This window comes from Athene cunicularia, assembly GCF_003259725.1.
Source record: "Athene cunicularia isolate RWA chromosome 4 unlocalized genomic scaffold, athCun1 chr4_part3, whole genome shotgun sequence".
Lineage (NCBI taxonomy): Eukaryota > Metazoa > Chordata > Aves > Strigiformes > Strigidae > Athene > Athene cunicularia.
This window is the reverse complement of record NW_020799100.1, coordinates 9,625,976-9,642,587: the sequence shown is the minus strand read 5'-3', so window position 1 is coordinate 9,642,587 and position 16,612 is coordinate 9,625,976. Positions and strand designations below refer to the sequence as shown.

Below are 16,612 nucleotides of genomic sequence, written 5' to 3'. Positions count from 1 at the left end.
ACCCCCATTTCAGGGCCAAAATCCTGTTGGTGAGCATACCTCTGTCCTGTCTCAAATATGGCTCCATTTCAGCCCTGAACCTTAAAACATTATCCTAGTTCAAACCAGATCTAGACACTGCATCCTTCCACACATCTTGCTCGACAAATAGAAGTACTTTTTGCTAAGAATACACCAATATGCAGATAGAAGTTACCACATGCAAAGCAATGAGACACTGTGTAATACATACCAGGTAGATGATGCTTGCCCTAGTATGTTGGCAATGTGAAAACCAAGACAGAGAAGACAGACAAGGAAGACAGAGGGAGAAGCTGACATTTTAACTTACTGCACCTTACTGATTCTGAGTGTGGTCAAAGATGTGAATTTAAAGGTTTCTGGACAAGAGAAGTGATGGTTTAGGAAAGTACAATGAGAAAGAGGACTAGCATTAAGATAGGAATGAGAGGACAACATCCTATTACACAGAAGCTGGGCAAGAGGAGAATGTAGAAGAGATCTCACAGAAGACAGCACAGGAAGAAAATCAAGAGCTTAATGCATGTTAACCATTTATTCAAATATAGTTTTGTCCTCAGTCTCTCAAGAGCTAACTTCTTTTTCTAAAGCTTAACAGAATTTAAATTATAGAAGAAGTAACACAAGGAAATATATGTATGTTTTCATCTAGATTGAACCCTCTAAGATCAATGAAGGTACAGTAAAGAACAAACAAATGATCTTGCAGTTACATTAATATCAGATTATATGGGGGAAAAAAAAAAAACCACCTTCCTTAATAATTTAAAAATTTGGAAAACTTAGTTGCTTTTAGAGTTGGGTAATGCTCTTTCCTACTGTTCCTATTTGGCGTAATTAGAAATACCATTACTGACAGAAAAAGAAAAAAACCACAACACAATTAACACTAGCAAATACTAATGCAAAAAAAAAGCAGAACAACAGATCGGGTCAAAACTGCAGCCCGAATGCATTTGTTTCTATCCATAATAATGATTACTATTATGGTAATACCCTGCATTGAGGATATAAAACCAAAATCCTCTCCCAAAAAATGACTCAACATCTTCACTCTCAACTATCTGTGAGATTCCTTGGAAAGAATTTGAGATCCTTAATGCACAACTCTATCTCATCCCAAAAAGCTGTTGGACTTTGCAGAGCTGCAGGGGAGTGCTTCATCACAAACTCACACTGTCACTACACCTCACAATAGCCACTACAGCTTTGCAGCAGAGAAAACATCTCACCATTTCAGGTTAGGCTCCCAATATTTCTAAGCATCTTCACTGAGAATGACACAGACAGAAATTTCAGAACATTAAAAGACAAGTCAAATTAACCATGGTTCTGAGCCAACACCCACTGCACTCTATTGGAAAGCTCTGGATTAACTTCCTTCTCTTCATGGTTCATCTTTTTGCACTCTTTTCCAGGATTATCTAGAAATACAGAGATACAGGACTAAGTGCTACCTTGTTTCATCACTCATTCATTTTATATAACTTCAGTTATACTAACCAGAGCTTTTGTCTTATACACATGTTGCAAGAAAGAGTAGTTAAGATTATAGCACTATCTTTTAGCTCAATTAACTGTCTATAAAATAGAAAGCCCACAACTCATTCCTTTTAAGCAGAAGTTTTGCTCTTTGTAGCAGAGAAAGGCTGTCTTCCATGTTCAGCCTTCAGATACTACTCCCATCTGCCACTGAGTCTTCAGGTAAAGAACCAGAGAAAAATACACAAATGCAGTAGAACCTGACCTCTGCTACACTAAGACCAAGAACCCCTTCCTGCTTAAAGTAATTCTTCTGGGCTTTTGAAAAGATACACAAAATGTCACAAAATCTGCTGCAACAGTCATCAGAATAGTGCCTATGTTCTGAACGCAATTCCTGAGATCCCTCCCTAGAAAAAAAATAGTTTTTCTTAGGCTTGGCAGGTCTACCAATGTTTCATTTGTACAGACCCAGGGTTCAGACCATGGATCCAATCATGTCCAAATGGCCTCCATCACTTGACATTTGCTTCATTTAGTGCATGAGACCTACTACCCCACTGGAGAAATCAAACTGAAAACAGCAAAAAAAAAAAAAAAAAAAAAAAGTGTTTGGCTCTCAATTTGGCCATAAAGTAAAATGTTCAGGAGCCGAACGGATTATGCTGCATAGGCACAGAGTGAATAGCTGAAAGGCTTTCTAGCCTGAAAGTTTTTAGATGAGGTAGGTAGTTCAAAGGAATGTGCAGTAGCTATTGAACCTGCCCTATACCCAGCCAGGGCGCAAGTCCAAACTTTGGCAGAAATCTGAAAGGAGATGGTGCGAGGGAAGAACAGCACATGCAAGAGTTTTCCTTTGTAAAGGTGGGGTGGGGGGGGTTTGTAAGCACAGCAGAAAACACAGGAGCACGGAGGACATGAAAGCACTGAGCAGGAAATGGGATTGGGGAAAGAAAACTGAATTTACAGAAAAATGAGGAGATAAATGGGTAGACAGTGGAATTTGAGGGAAGAAAAAGTGAGAGACGAATGAAAAAACATTGCACAATGAGTATTAGGAGCTTCCTCTACCCTCCTTCCGTACGAGCTGAGGGGTGTAAATGTCTTTCTTCAAATAAGACAGCTTGGCCAGAGATTGTGGCTGGAATCAGTGCATGAAAAAAACCCGGCCATTATGGATTTTTGTCTCTTTTCCCATCCTTACTTTTGGGCCAGGGCATTGGTGTGGTCTTTGAATTTAAGCTCAGGAAAACAAGTAAATACATACACAACCCAGGCATCCATGTGATTTAGCAAAGAAATATTTTTTTCTTATTTTAGGAAGCATTTTAGATGCTAACATAAAATAAACAGCAAATTAATAGAACTTCTGAACTTACCCCAGATATATCAGATTTGTCAGCTGAGTACTCAGCAGAAATTTCCTCTCCAGGTAGGTTCTTATCTGTCAGACTGACAATGCCAGTGCCCAGAGAAGCCCTTAATGTCCTGAGTAAAAAATTAGTATGTAGCTTAATTTCAAGGTAGAAAGTTGTATTCGTTCCTTTCAATATACCATCTTCAGTGTGGAAATAGAAGGATACAAATTCAAAGCAAAACTGATTCCCCAAAACTACCCAAGAAGAAATAATATCTAATAATAATTTGCTCAAGAAAGATGCCATTTGGCTTCAAGGCCTCATAGCAAGCATACAGCTGAAGGCACGAGCACAGCATATCATGTGCTCCACAAACAGCATTCCCGTACCCCTCTCATTACAGTACCCAGGACACCTACTGCTCAAAACTGTCTTATGCACTTAGTCTCTTCAAGCATATCATTCCTTGAAGGTGAACAATAATTCACATTTTAGCCTCCATTGACTGCAGTGACTTTCCATCAGACAGGTATCTACCCAGGTTTGATACAAATTTTAAGTATTTTGATGTTAAGGGTGTTCAAGTTTTGCTTACTCTTGAAATACTCTAAGAAAAAAAAAGTCAAAGAAAAAACATCAGAGGCAGTCATGCTTTTATCCATTCCTGAATTTTTGTTACTTGAATACATAGGCCAAATTCTGCAAAACATCTTTATGGTCATCTCTTCAAATTACAGAACCCTATGTCAGCTGCAGCAATCGAAAACGCAACTGAGAATAGAGTTGTTTCAAGGCCAGCCAAGTTGATATTTCATGTAATCTTTCACAGTGATGAGATCATATTCTACTACCAAGCTAATACTGTAATCGAGATAAGTCCCTGTTTCAGACAGGCCATGACTGACACATTCCTTCCCTCTGCCTTAAAGGCACAATCCTGCTTCTACAGCAATCAAGTGTCCAACGTTTTTCTATCATTTCTTCAGATTTTAGGTAAATAAATATTTATGTTGCCATTACAATATTTATCTTGCCATATAAAAATAGAACGAGCTAATTTAATGAATAAAATTATCTTGAAATACCAGGTCAGATTTCAACGTGTATAAATTTAGCTAAATGCCACAGTGGCTCACGCTCCACTTAACTGTGCACAGATTGCTGCCTCAACATACAGAAAATGCTTTTTAAATGCAGGCTACCTTACTGCCTTCTGGATGAGGCTCTTCTCAGGCACCCTCAGAGAACTTGCACCACAGATCTTTGCACCTTATTTGTGACTGCTCTAGCCAGGTTCACCCAAGCTACTTAGTTGTCAATGTGCAAAAAAGGCAAATGTGTTTGTAATTAACAGAGTCCTTAGTTTACTGTATATAAATCAGGAAAAGGGAACGATACTGTTAAATGAAGACAGCTATCAAAGGAATTATTTTGCTTCCAATTAGCTTCATAAGGAAAAAGCCTTTTCAATGACTGGTTTCCGCTGGATCTAACTAGATATTCTCATTTGTTTTGCAGGGGTCCAAAGATTAGCCCTTCATTAGGGCAAAGTTAAGTGAAATGGCTAATTTAAAACTCATTCCCCTACTTCATAAATTTTTGTCTTCCTTTTAACTGAGATGATTTGCTGGTAGGTCATTTATCTTCTCTGACAGATGCTGCTGTTTAGCTTCTGATCACTTTGTAAAGTGTGCACACACTCAAAACTAAAAGATTTCAAGGAAATTTTGTGACACGGAAACAAGAAAAAATGGCAGTTTCATAATGGTGTTGATTTTTCTAAGACATTATCCTGCCACAATAATTAGCTAGCTATATTCTGTTTGTTACAAACTCTTCTTTCATTTTACTTTTTTTTCCTGTCTTTTATATTTCAGACATAACACTTGTAACTAAGCAATCACTCAGATCAAACAGGCATAGTCAATATTAGACAAGGTAGACAGACTTCCAAAAAGCTTCTAAGAAGCACTCTGGAAACTTGCACAGGTAGACTTGACACACAACCTTCCTTTCAAAAAAGTATTAAATAAAAGCATCACTAAAAATACCCTTTTTAAGGACAAGTACAAAACAGTAACTCTCACCATTTGTGCCCTTAATACAATCTCTTGTTACTCGAGAGAGCATTTCTTGTGCAAACTATGTTTCAGAAGACTTCAATAACAAAGAAAGCAACTATTTCCACAATCATCTACGAAGGAAGAGAAATGCTACCCTGTCCTAATTAAATTCTACTAGAAGAATTACTTCCACCCTCTCAGACTTGCCCCATCTCATGGCAGTTTCTAATTCACTTCCTGGCTCAAATGGCTAAAGCCTAGGAGCTTTGGTAAACCACTCCTTCATTAACCCTACAGAGGCAGTAGCAACACATGGGCAGATAGAAGATCCTTCCTCAGGATGTAAAGTTCTCAGGCATTATTCTAGGTAAGCCATGCTGCTATTCCCTGCATTAATGAACACAGCCAGTGTTACTCACTCTCACTACACAATATGGCCCTTAATAGCATACAATCACACACTACCTCTCTCCTGTGAACTGCGGTACCGAGAGGGTCTCCCTTACCCAAAGGAAAGCTGAGTAGAAACATGCCGATGTTGTTTTGCAGCTCTGTGCTATTTGATTAAATCCCCATTTCACAGAATCACATTTGTTGTGTTCTTTTGCCACCCCTTTTCTCAAGGCTGTATCTATCACACAGCTGTTCCACATTGAGTTGGGGAATTCATTTGGAGACTCAGGAAAGCAATAGCTTGGCAATTCCAGCACTGCAAAGGCAAAGCTGAAATGCCTTTATGCAGCACCTGCTGAGGGGACCTTTTACTGCTTTCATAATATGGAACAGGAGTTTGGCCCCAAGGGGAGGATCTCACTATACACATGCAAAACCCCAGGTTCTGCCTCATTATAGTTATTGGCCTACCAATTAACTTGCTTCCTGTGAGAGCTGGGAGGAAGGCATTTTGTTCATTGAGATATTCAGGCTCTACAATTTGTGAAGTTTTTTACTTTAAGGACTATGTATGTCCCTACTTGGCATTTCTCACTAGACATTCAGAACATCTTTCCCAGACCAGATGCTATACAAAGCACCACACCCCACTTTTTACAGATGGGTAAACTGAGACATAGGATAGGACATCTTACCACGATAATGCACTGCGTCCCTAACTCAGCCTAGTTCTCAAGACTCCAGGCACTGTGTGCAATCTGTCTCCACACAGCTTCTCTGATTGCCTGGGTATCAGATAACTGTTTGTACATGTTTTTAATAAGGAGTGTCAGAAATACTCATTCCTGGAAATGTTCTGTGTTTAAGAATATATCTGGGATGCCCAGTCCTCTGTGAGTTTAATCTAGGTCATTTAAAATGTCTTTCTGGCACATGATTCAGAGTCATCTATTGGCAAAACCGTCTGCAACAATAAGATATTCCATTTGTAATGACTGTAAGAGTGGAAAAAAAAAACCAACATTAACAAACATAAAAATGCCTGAAATAGAAGTTCTCTAAATAAGCTTGCAGACTATTTAATATAAGCAGCACCTATGATGTAGCACATACCTACAAAGTGTTAAACTGTGCTACTGTAGTAAAACTGTCATCCTTGATTATTTAAAAGGTGTCTACCTGTAAGCTTCGCTTTCGTTCACTGTTGTTATTAGTACATCCCACATGTCTGATCAGACCAGCCAATGCTCCACTCTGTTCATATTACACTTGGCCCCCGCTCCTGATTTATCAGCCATAGAGACAAAAGTTTGGCTTACCCTTTCTGAACAACAAAGCTTTATTCTTGACAGCACCCCTCTGCAGTCAAATAAAACGCATGTACGCATTTCTCAGCAAATCCACGCTAATGCCATAAACATGCATCAGTGTTGCAGCCAAGACAATGACTGCTTGTTGTGATAAAAGATGGGTATCACGCAAGTGTTGCAGTTGATTTTAGCATATAATAGAGTTGACATTGCATGAGACAGAGTTTCCAAGCTCACTTGTTCCTTCCTGCCCACCACTTTTCTTCAAGTTTTTTCAGCTCTGTCTGCAGGCTCCATCTCGTTCCCCACATCTGCAACTCACATTTGAACTCAAGTCTAGCCCATATTCATTCCATGCATCACTGAAAACAGGAATACTATCTAGTCAATCTCTACACCAGAGTTAAACAATTTATACTGCCTTCACACCATGACAGAAAGTACGTTTATGCAATCTTTGTGTTTCTATTAAACATTAACACGGGCTAGATTCTAAGATCATTGTCCCTGGTGGACGTGGGGAGTAAAATACTTTTGTTTGATAGAATTACTCCAGAATCTGTCCTGCCACAACCACTACAATGATTTCAAAGTTTAAGGGGAGCTTTGCCTGATTCAGAAGCTTTTAGCAAGAGCTTTTTAAAACCAAAATATGCTTTAAAATAAATGAGGTCTAGATTATCTTTGATGTGAACCTATAGCTGAGATTTGTATTGCCTATCAGATTAATTAGACCAGCCAAAATTTTTAATACCCTTTTCCATGCCTCAGAGAGACAGAAAGATAAAGATTTAATTTTCTATGAATGGGCCATTACTGACTGTGAAATTGCTTGCTGTTATCTACAGCAAAGCTTTTTGTGGTCTAGCTGTATTTGTTCTGCATAATGAACAGAATGCCAGTGGTTTCCATCTACATACAGCTCTTCACTCAGGGCACTTTACAGATACAGCTGACTACCTTTACTAGTTAAAAATGGAGTTACCAGAGGCAAAGAAGATTTAGCGGTCAAAAACCAAGTCTGTGGCAGAGTCAAGAATAGAACTTAGAGCTTCTAAACTATTCCCAAAGGCCTGTTTTAACCACTACACAGCACTGTGCTAGCAGGGTGCAACCACAAGTCGAGTCCTGCACCAAAGGGAGAAGCTGTCTATAGTGTTGTCGGCTCCACTTTAGCTGTGCGCACATGCACTGTCAAGCATGTGTCGAGCATGAATGTTTCCTTCCCATCCCCCAAACCTTTACTGCACTTTTCTTATGTGTCACAAGAGAATAAATGCCTGAGACATTATCTGCCCATTCCAAGAGTTCAGAGAATGTCTATGACATCATGGGCATGACTCCCCCACTAATCACATTATATGCTGTTTAACTTAACACTGCTAAGCTTTGTCTGATAACATTGTAAATACCATTTTATTGTAAATTAGATTATACAAACCTCCTCAGAGTTTAGGTCAGTTCTTGTGTGAGGTCCTTGTTCCCCCTCCTCTCTACTACCCCAAATTGAATCATTTTGGTGTCTAAGCCAGGGCATTTCTACAGAAGGAAGCACAGGAAGAAAAGGCGGCTAAGCCATTATCTGTTTCTAAGTCAGCACTGCAGATTGCAGTAAGTGGACAGAAGACTCCATACATCTGTTCTTTTTCTCTATCTTCCCTTGGAATAAAATCAATAGGTTTTGTTTTTCTCATGAAGCTGGCTGGATTTCATTACAATCTTCCTGTGAGGTAGCACATACTTGAGACCTATCATTTCCTTCTATCGAGTCTAAGCTGAGTTATTCCAGTTGGTAGCCACTGTGTTCTTATCCTGGCCTTAAGGTTTCTGATTTGTTTACAAAGAAAGATGCAGAAGTGTTATTTTATTTTCATTTTTGCATTTGATTCTATTTTCTCTAATGAAAGAACCAGACTCCAGCTACATTAAACCATAGCCCCAGCATCAGCAAGATCTTCAAAGCGATTGACACGCTAATGCTTCCCCATTTCTGAAAGGGATATTTTAATTTTCACATTTTGACACATTTATTGCTGAGGGAGATATCTGAGAAGTTTCTAAACTTTTAGAAAACCTCAGCAACAGAATTTCCCAACATTTTTAGACAACTGCATGATAAGATGCTCATCATCTTTCTTCCTTAATTTTATCGAGGCCATAAATATCTCAGGCTATTAAAGCAGAGGTTTGAGAATCCAGACTCCTGAGGTCTTGGCTCAGCTACGCTCAGCTCTGAATTTCTTTCCTCACTACAGTCAACACCAGCTCTTAGCGTCAACCTGAATTCTGTTTCCCATCCACAGGCAAAACTCTGAGGCTGGAGATGCTTCAGACAGAGCTATATCACCCAGGATCAGAACTGCCAGCTCTCAACACCAAAACAAGACTTTGATTTTTGATGTTGGAATCACTTCTCAGGAAGGATGAAGACCAAGCCTTCGTGCCTTCCCCACCTCCCATACTTAGGACAGATAAAGCCTATCACAATTCACTGAGAGAGAAAATATAAATGAGGGTTATCCTTCCTCAGCACAAAGAACCACCTGATGTAGTTGTCTTTCACCTATAGGATCCCAGGACAAAAAAGGCTTTGCAGCCAGATCACTCAGTGCTTATTGCTCAGGGCCCTACACTTCCTTAGGGTAACTTTCTTGCAAGACATGGTATTAAGGAATGCTAGTAGCTCACAGAGGGAATGCAACACAAGCCAGGTGACTACTGAGACTAAAGCATAGCTAACATAAGTGCTAGTGAGGCACTAGCTAACTGCTCTGTAGACAGATTCTCATGTCCTTGAGCAAACCACCTGCCTTTCACATTCCTACAAGTTCCCATCTGGTGAAAGCTAACAGAAATGTTATACAAACACAGCAAAGGATGCTGTAAAATAAACATTTTGAGATCTCACATGAAACTCAATCTACCTGAACTGTGATTACTATATATACTGCATTTGTGTAAGGTTAATGCTATAGAAACTGTATTCTGTTGATTCCCAATTTCTCATGACAGATTTTAGTGAAACTCGTGTTAGGAAGCTGAAGTAGCTGTCCTGAAAGGAAACACCTCTCATCCTGAAGGAGGTCAATGCACATTTCAGCAGGTGCCTATCAGATGCAAGCAAGACTGTGCTCTTCTGAGTATGTCCTCCCTATTCTGGCTGCTTGCAGAACTCATTGAAAATATGCCTTTACAGTGGTTTTCACAACCAATTATTTCCTCTCTCTGCAGAGATACAGTGACAAAGCAACACGATTTTCAGGGCAGGCAGTTGTTTGATCAGGGAATTCTCATACAATTAACATTTACCTAGTCAAGTTTGCAAGGTATCTGGCTGCTTTCTTGACAACAGGAGAATAATGCTATATTTATAATGAACTAATTCATTAGAGAAAAGAACAAACCTAGTAAGATATAAGGAACTTGTATACAGAAAATAATAATTACAGAATAATTAGTAAATCAAGTTATTTACATTTTTAAACATTTTAATGTGTTTCCTTATAAGCATACTGTACAAATTAACCCGGTACTATATAACAGAACTTGAGTAATGCTACTCACATGAACCGTTAGCAGTTAAACTGAAAAGCTTCAGTCATCAAAAACAGCAAACCTGTAGCCTTTCAGTGTCATTAGGAAAAGGGGGTTTTATTTATTTTATTTTTCCCTTTTCCCTTTTCTGTCCCTCTATTCTTTATTTTAGGATGTCCCATCTAATCACCTACTTCTAGAGTAACTTTGAGCTCCGACTTCCTAACTCCACCTCACACACTAATATATTTCAGTGTTAGTTCTCCAGTGGGAGAACCAGTGTCATTATCCTTAAAGAGAGATACAGAGAAGTTCAGCTACTGGGACAAAAATCCCAAAGCAACTTGACCACAGAAAAATACAGAACTCTGTTCCAATGCACAGATCCGTGTTTCAGTCTGAACAGCTCCAGTACCAAGAGTTGACTGAGATATGTAAAAAACGGTCCCAGGTGATTAGGCAATAACAAGGAGGCTCAATGAATCTTTGTACCTATGTTTAATCCAGAAACCTATGGCCCTTTTGCAAGGAGAATGAATTTAAGGCATCAGCATGGATGAAAATAACAAAATGATATGAGGATTAACTGATAATCCCCACATTTACCACACAGGAAATCGCCAGACTATTAACTTTGTATGAAATCTAGCTCATAAACAAGCCTTACTGCAAGAATGAAAGAAAGAAAAAGTGACATAACTGGTGAAAAGATCATAAGCAAGAGAAATAGATGTTCAACATCAGTGAAGTAGGGAGCTCCCCCGTGGCCTCTGAACAGGCTCTGTGATGTGACTACTGCTGTTTCATATTCTACATATGATCTGGAAATGCTGTAGGTAGGTGGCTGATGATACAAAGCCATTCCCAAAAATGAAACCTAAAATTTATTCAGTGAGTGGGTGTTAAAATACTAAATTTAATTCAAAGTTCATAAATGAAAAATAACATATGAGGAAAAAGCCATTCTCACTGTGCTTTAAATCAGCTATTATCAGTCAGAAAGAAATCCTGGGGAAGTGGATAGCTCTCTGAAGTTCAGCATGGTGTCAGCAGTTGGGAAAAACCATCCTGTTAGGATTTTTTAGAAGCAAAAGAATAAAGCAGAAAATGGCATTATTCCTCTGTATAAATCCATAGTATACCCATCTCTTCAATACTGAGTATTGAAGTACTGTGCACAGTACAGTACAGTAACTGTGGAAATACAAAGCTACAGAAAGGGCAAGAACCAAAGCTGCACAAGAGACGTCGGAAAGCCTTAGCATAAGGAAAACTTAAGCAAGCTAGAGCCTTTCAACCTGGAAAACAAGGATAATAACAATTAACTTCCTGACAAGCTGTTACAGCATGAAAAAGGTAAACAGCAACGATTATTTTAAAGTAGTCTTACCAGAGAACACAGGGCACCAACTCAAACTGGCAGGCAGCAAGTGGGTTCAAAAGCGAACAAAAGGAAGTTCATTTTCACACAATACCTAATGATGTTGTGGAACTCATTGCCACGGGATGTTATGGCAGCCAAAAATACAAGTGGGTTTCAAAAAAAATGATTAGACAATTTTATGGAAAAAGGTCCATCAAGGAGTATCAAAAACAATGATACAGCTACAGCCTCCAGCTCAGGAAGGTCTCTAAACCAGAAACCACTGGAAGCTGGGCGGGTTTACCAAAGGAAGTATCACTCTATACTCACCCTGTTTTCCATACACAAGTTATTAGCCATTATCAAGAGGCAGGATATGTGGCTAGATAGACCTTTGCTGTGACTCTTTTTTATATTTGACCAATACTAACTGATGCAGATATAAACACATACCCCCTCCACGGTCACAGGTAATTCTGTAAAAGGCTGCTATAGTTAAAAGGCACACACTTAGAAGAGTACATCATAAATGACAGTACTTTTTTATTTGAGTAGGACTAGAACTGGCTTTTTTGTTTCCTTAGGTATGTTCTGAGTCTATGCTTTCCAGACAGGAGTTATGATGTTATCCTCCTTTTTATTACCTAACTACAGCAAAAGAGACAAATCCAGTAGAAAGAACTAGCTCTGAATTTCAGCTGTAAGCCACACAATAACTTACATCGCTGGTGACTGAGAGCTTCTTAGCTTAAGATACTCTGGAGAACTACTGAAGTAACTGGCCATTTTGTTGAATACAGCCATAACACCCAGGTACTTTAAAACACAGCTTAAAACTTCCAGTCATGCTCTAGGTCTAGGATAGAATTTGAAGTCATGGTAAGTGAAGCAGTCCTTTAAGATCTTGTTCCCTTACAGACTCCAGCACCCTGAACATGCTTTGCAACTTGAATGGCCTTCTTATCTTCTCCTTCCCCATCAGTGAAAACGGAGGAGGAAGTGACTCTGCTAACTCGGCATCTCACCACCCTTTAGCAGCTACAAGCCTATGAACCAGATGATATGAACCAGATGACAATCCTTGCTATAACAGACTACTTACCACCCTTTTCTTAATTGTTTCTCAAAAAAAAAAAAAAAAAAAAAAAAAGAGACAACGACCATGAAGGGATTTTACTGGTATACTCTTATTCTAACTTGTGTTGTGCCCCTTAGTTCAACAGCTGGGAAGGAAATGCTGCTGTCTTGGCATGAAATTACAGCATAAACTACAACACAAAAGGTACACACAAGATACAAACACTGTGGAGAGAAAAATTGTGTGTCAGTCAGTAGCCACATGGCAAGTTGCATTGGAGTGTAATATACTGAGGGACAGAATTACACAGGTATTTCTGGTACACTTGGCCAAATACTAAAGGCCTAATGACTCAGTAGTCCTGTAATTCTAGCCCAAATCCCAAGGAAAAAAAAAGTTACAAATGGAGAATGACTGCATTATGCACCACTTTACCTCAGTAAAGAAGCCTTCCCCCTTCCTCTTTCAGCATCTTCCCCATTCCTCATTCAGCATCTACTACTTGGAGATGTATTAGCGTGAATAATTTGAATCAGGACTCAAACCTGTGCTTAGGCCATGCCAAGGAAAGGTGTAATTTTTCAGGCAGAATAAGTACCTGCAGTTTTCAAATGGGACAGAACCAAGGTAAAACTGCATTCATGAGGGTCAACAAAGCTCTGATGTTTGTTTGCATGTGCTTGCCCATAACTTGTTCCCCTAAGGACTACAGATCTTAGTTACAGCAACTCTCTCCAAACGGGGGCTCCTGTGAGTCAGAAGTGAGCCAGAACTTCCTACCTGTTAATCCGTACTGGGATTACTAAAACCAGCAGATCTACATTTTGACACCAAAATAAACATTAACTGGAAAAGGTGGGTACTTCTGCTTTAGAAGATCACATCGTTTATTTAGGCACCTGATCCCAAGACCCAGTTAGGCAAGTCTGGAGCTTTATCCTTAGACCCTTTCCTTCATTCTGCCACCAATTCTAAGCCTGCCACAAAAATATATACATACTTCTATACATTGACTGAAATTCTGTTGCCTCATTCATGTTGCCTTCCATTAGAAATCTTTCCACACAAGAGAGCAGTGAAATTCCTCAGGTCAAGGACTCTGGTTTGTTACCCACTTCTTAACACAGTATCCAGCACAAACAGAGTCTGAGGCCTGGAAGCGGTACTATAAAAGATAATAATAATACTAGTTGAAGTAAAAACAATCAAATAAAAAAAAAACAATAAATGATCCTCTGCTCCCCTTAAGAAAATTTGTTTATTCACCCCCTCACAAAGGAGGTTGCCCTATTTATCTGCCGGGAAACCTCAGACATTCTTGCATGTGCAGCACAGATGGTCGCCACGCAACAAAAGGCAGAAGAGCTCCTCGTGCCTGCACGGTGGACATGTCTGGTGTCTGGATATACAGAAGCCTGATCAGAGCTACTGCTCCAGCAGGGCTGCTATGCATCCAAAATCCCAAACAAATACAGAAAGCCATCAAACAACATCTCTTAGTGGAAAAAGAGACTGTCTGGGAAAAAGGAAATGCACAGAGACTTTGGTTGTGAGTCCTAATTCATTAGTGTACATAAAACTGCTTAGAGATCCTGAGGTGGGAAGTGCTAAAGAAGCAGAAATATTCTTTATTAAAGCTCAAGGCTGTGTTGTTTCTTTATCCTCAGATATTCTTCACGTCTGATTTTTCATTCATGACCATTACTACTCCAAATTTTTTTCAGCTGTCTTGATCTTTTCTTTACCAAATGGAATTGCCCCAGGCAGAGGATATGCAGTATCTAGATTTGCTCATTGCATTTATCTTACTCTTTTCTAATTCATTTACTGCTTTGTCTCTAGTCCTGCTCTTCCTTTGATTTTATAGTCAGACATCAAATGTGGCTGCTCTCCATGAATAGTAATTATTTTTAAAATAAATGCCATCAATATTTTTACTACCTTGCTAAACATACTCTTCTACAGTGTATGGGAAGGGGTCTGCAAGGTCAATTTTAGCAAACTGGGTATAAATGCTGCTAATTCTTCTGTAAACTGAAAGGCAGAGCAGTTTGGCAGTAACCATTTCAGTTCCCAAGGCAGACAATACAAGCTTTAATCAAAGAATAAACCTGGGGGAACTGCATGAACAGAAACAAAGCAGAGCAGAAAATTAATTCTGTAACACATTATGGTCTGTGACACAAATTGTGTACAAATTCCTGTACTCCTTTAAGAAATTACTGAGCGCAGAACTGTATTCTATGTAATACATGAAAAAAAATCACTAAACACGTTTCTTCTTTTGAAGGAGTTATTCCAGCTCCCAGTATTTAAAAATACATGCCTTGTTTTCTTCTAATAATACAGGTTACAAATCTCTCTGCTTTTCCCTCAGTTTAGTAAAAACATAAATAATCCAGGAAATTAAAAACAAAACAAAAAAAAAGAGAAAGCCACCTTTTCCACATCCTGTTGTGCCTAAACAGAACATGTTGTACCAACCTCTACAACTTCTCAATAAAATGTATCGCAGACACTTCAAAAGCTGACCATAATCATAAGAGTTAAGTGAGGAATGTCAGATCGGACAGGGGATTTTGCTGCTTTTGTTATACATTAGTTAAGCATGCAGGCTTGTGTTTTTTAGTTTATCTTGGATTTTATTGTAATGTAATTGAACTCTGTTACCTTTTTCAGTATCCTAAGTGTTCCTCTAAGTGCTTCTATGGATTTGGGTTTGAGGCTATTGAAGTCAGTGGCAGAAGCCTCTGCAGAGTTTGGTTAGTCCTTTGATGCAGAAACTGTTTTTCTTCTTGTCTTATTACCCCTTAGATCAACCCTCATACATGTTCGGCAATAAGGTGGCTGCTATGAATCCAGAGGCAAAACTCACACTTACTTCAGCAAAACCGGGCTTTACAGAAGAGTATATTTGATTGCAGTGGGATCATTCACATCTGAATTTCATGTGTTGTGTTCACAGCATTTACAGGATTATGTCCTTAATAGTAATAATTCCTGGTTTGGGGTGTCCCACTGCGTGTCCATCCGCCCCCCATCCACACCACACCCCCCCCCATCTTGGACCTCTGTCATTTTCAGGACCCAGTTTATTTCCTTCATCACACCTGAGTCTCCATACAGATACTACAGAAATAAAATCGTAATCTTTGCAGTGGGATGCTTGAACTCCTCAGACAGCAGTATCTCCATGTAACCATACATGATAAACAAACAGCCAACAAACACACTTCTGTAGATTTTACTACCTCTGGAGCAGGCTATGTTTCTATAAAAAACACGGGTTTATGCTTCATGTGTCAAGTTCTGCATCAAATACACCCCTTTTACAGCCACAGCTCTGACAGGAAAAACCACCCCCCATTTAAAAACCAGACTCCTCACCCACTGCAGACACACGTGTGGGTGCTCCACGTCGCAATATCACACTTTTCTACATATCTCCACAACAGAGCACTGCCCGGGCCTGCGGGAAAGGAGGCTGCATGCCATGGCCCTCTAACCCTCCCGTGGGGCGGTTGTGGGGAGAAGCACCTTGCTGTGGGACAAGCCCTCCTGAGGGGGTGCCCACTGCGGGGGAGAGACTCTCCGAGGAGACCTGCTGAGGGGACACCCGCCATGGGGCAGTGCTGAAGGGGGAGACGCCCTGAGGGGACACCTGCTGAGGGGACGGACCCGCTGAGCTGAGGGAACCACCATGGGGGGGCCCGCTGAGGGGATATTCACTTGGGGGGGAGACCCCACTGAGATGAGACCCGCCGTGGGGGATACCCGCTGAGGTGGGGTGTCCGATACCTCAGTTCTGGACGCTGATACCCCCCGGCGGAGCCGCTGCGGCCCGGGGCGGCCCCAAGCGCAGAGCGGGCTGCCGAGGGGGGCAGTCTGGGGCCTTGTCTGCGGTGACGAGGCACGGGGGAGGGAGCGGGCGACGCCTCACTTCAGGGACATGAAAGGCCCGGCCGGCCGGGGCCGCCTCAGCTCCCGCGGCGGGACGCGAGGGAGCGGCA

At 40.3% G+C, this 16,612-nt stretch overlaps 1 long non-coding RNA gene across 1 annotated transcript in view; it reads right to left on the bottom strand.

The window, feature by feature from the left end:
- Positions 1–810: 810 nt before the first annotated feature.
- The window catches only part of LOC113480235, a 16,090-nt gene continuing 288 nt past the window's right edge, over positions 811–16,612 (bottom strand). Inside the window, exons 2-4 of the long non-coding RNA XR_003398445.1 lie at positions 13,603–13,767; positions 1,370–1,445; positions 811–873 (exon numbers count right to left, since the gene is read on the bottom strand). This is a non-coding gene — a long non-coding RNA (uncharacterized LOC113480235). The remainder of the gene's footprint in view (positions 874–1,369; positions 1,446–13,602; positions 13,768–16,612) is intronic.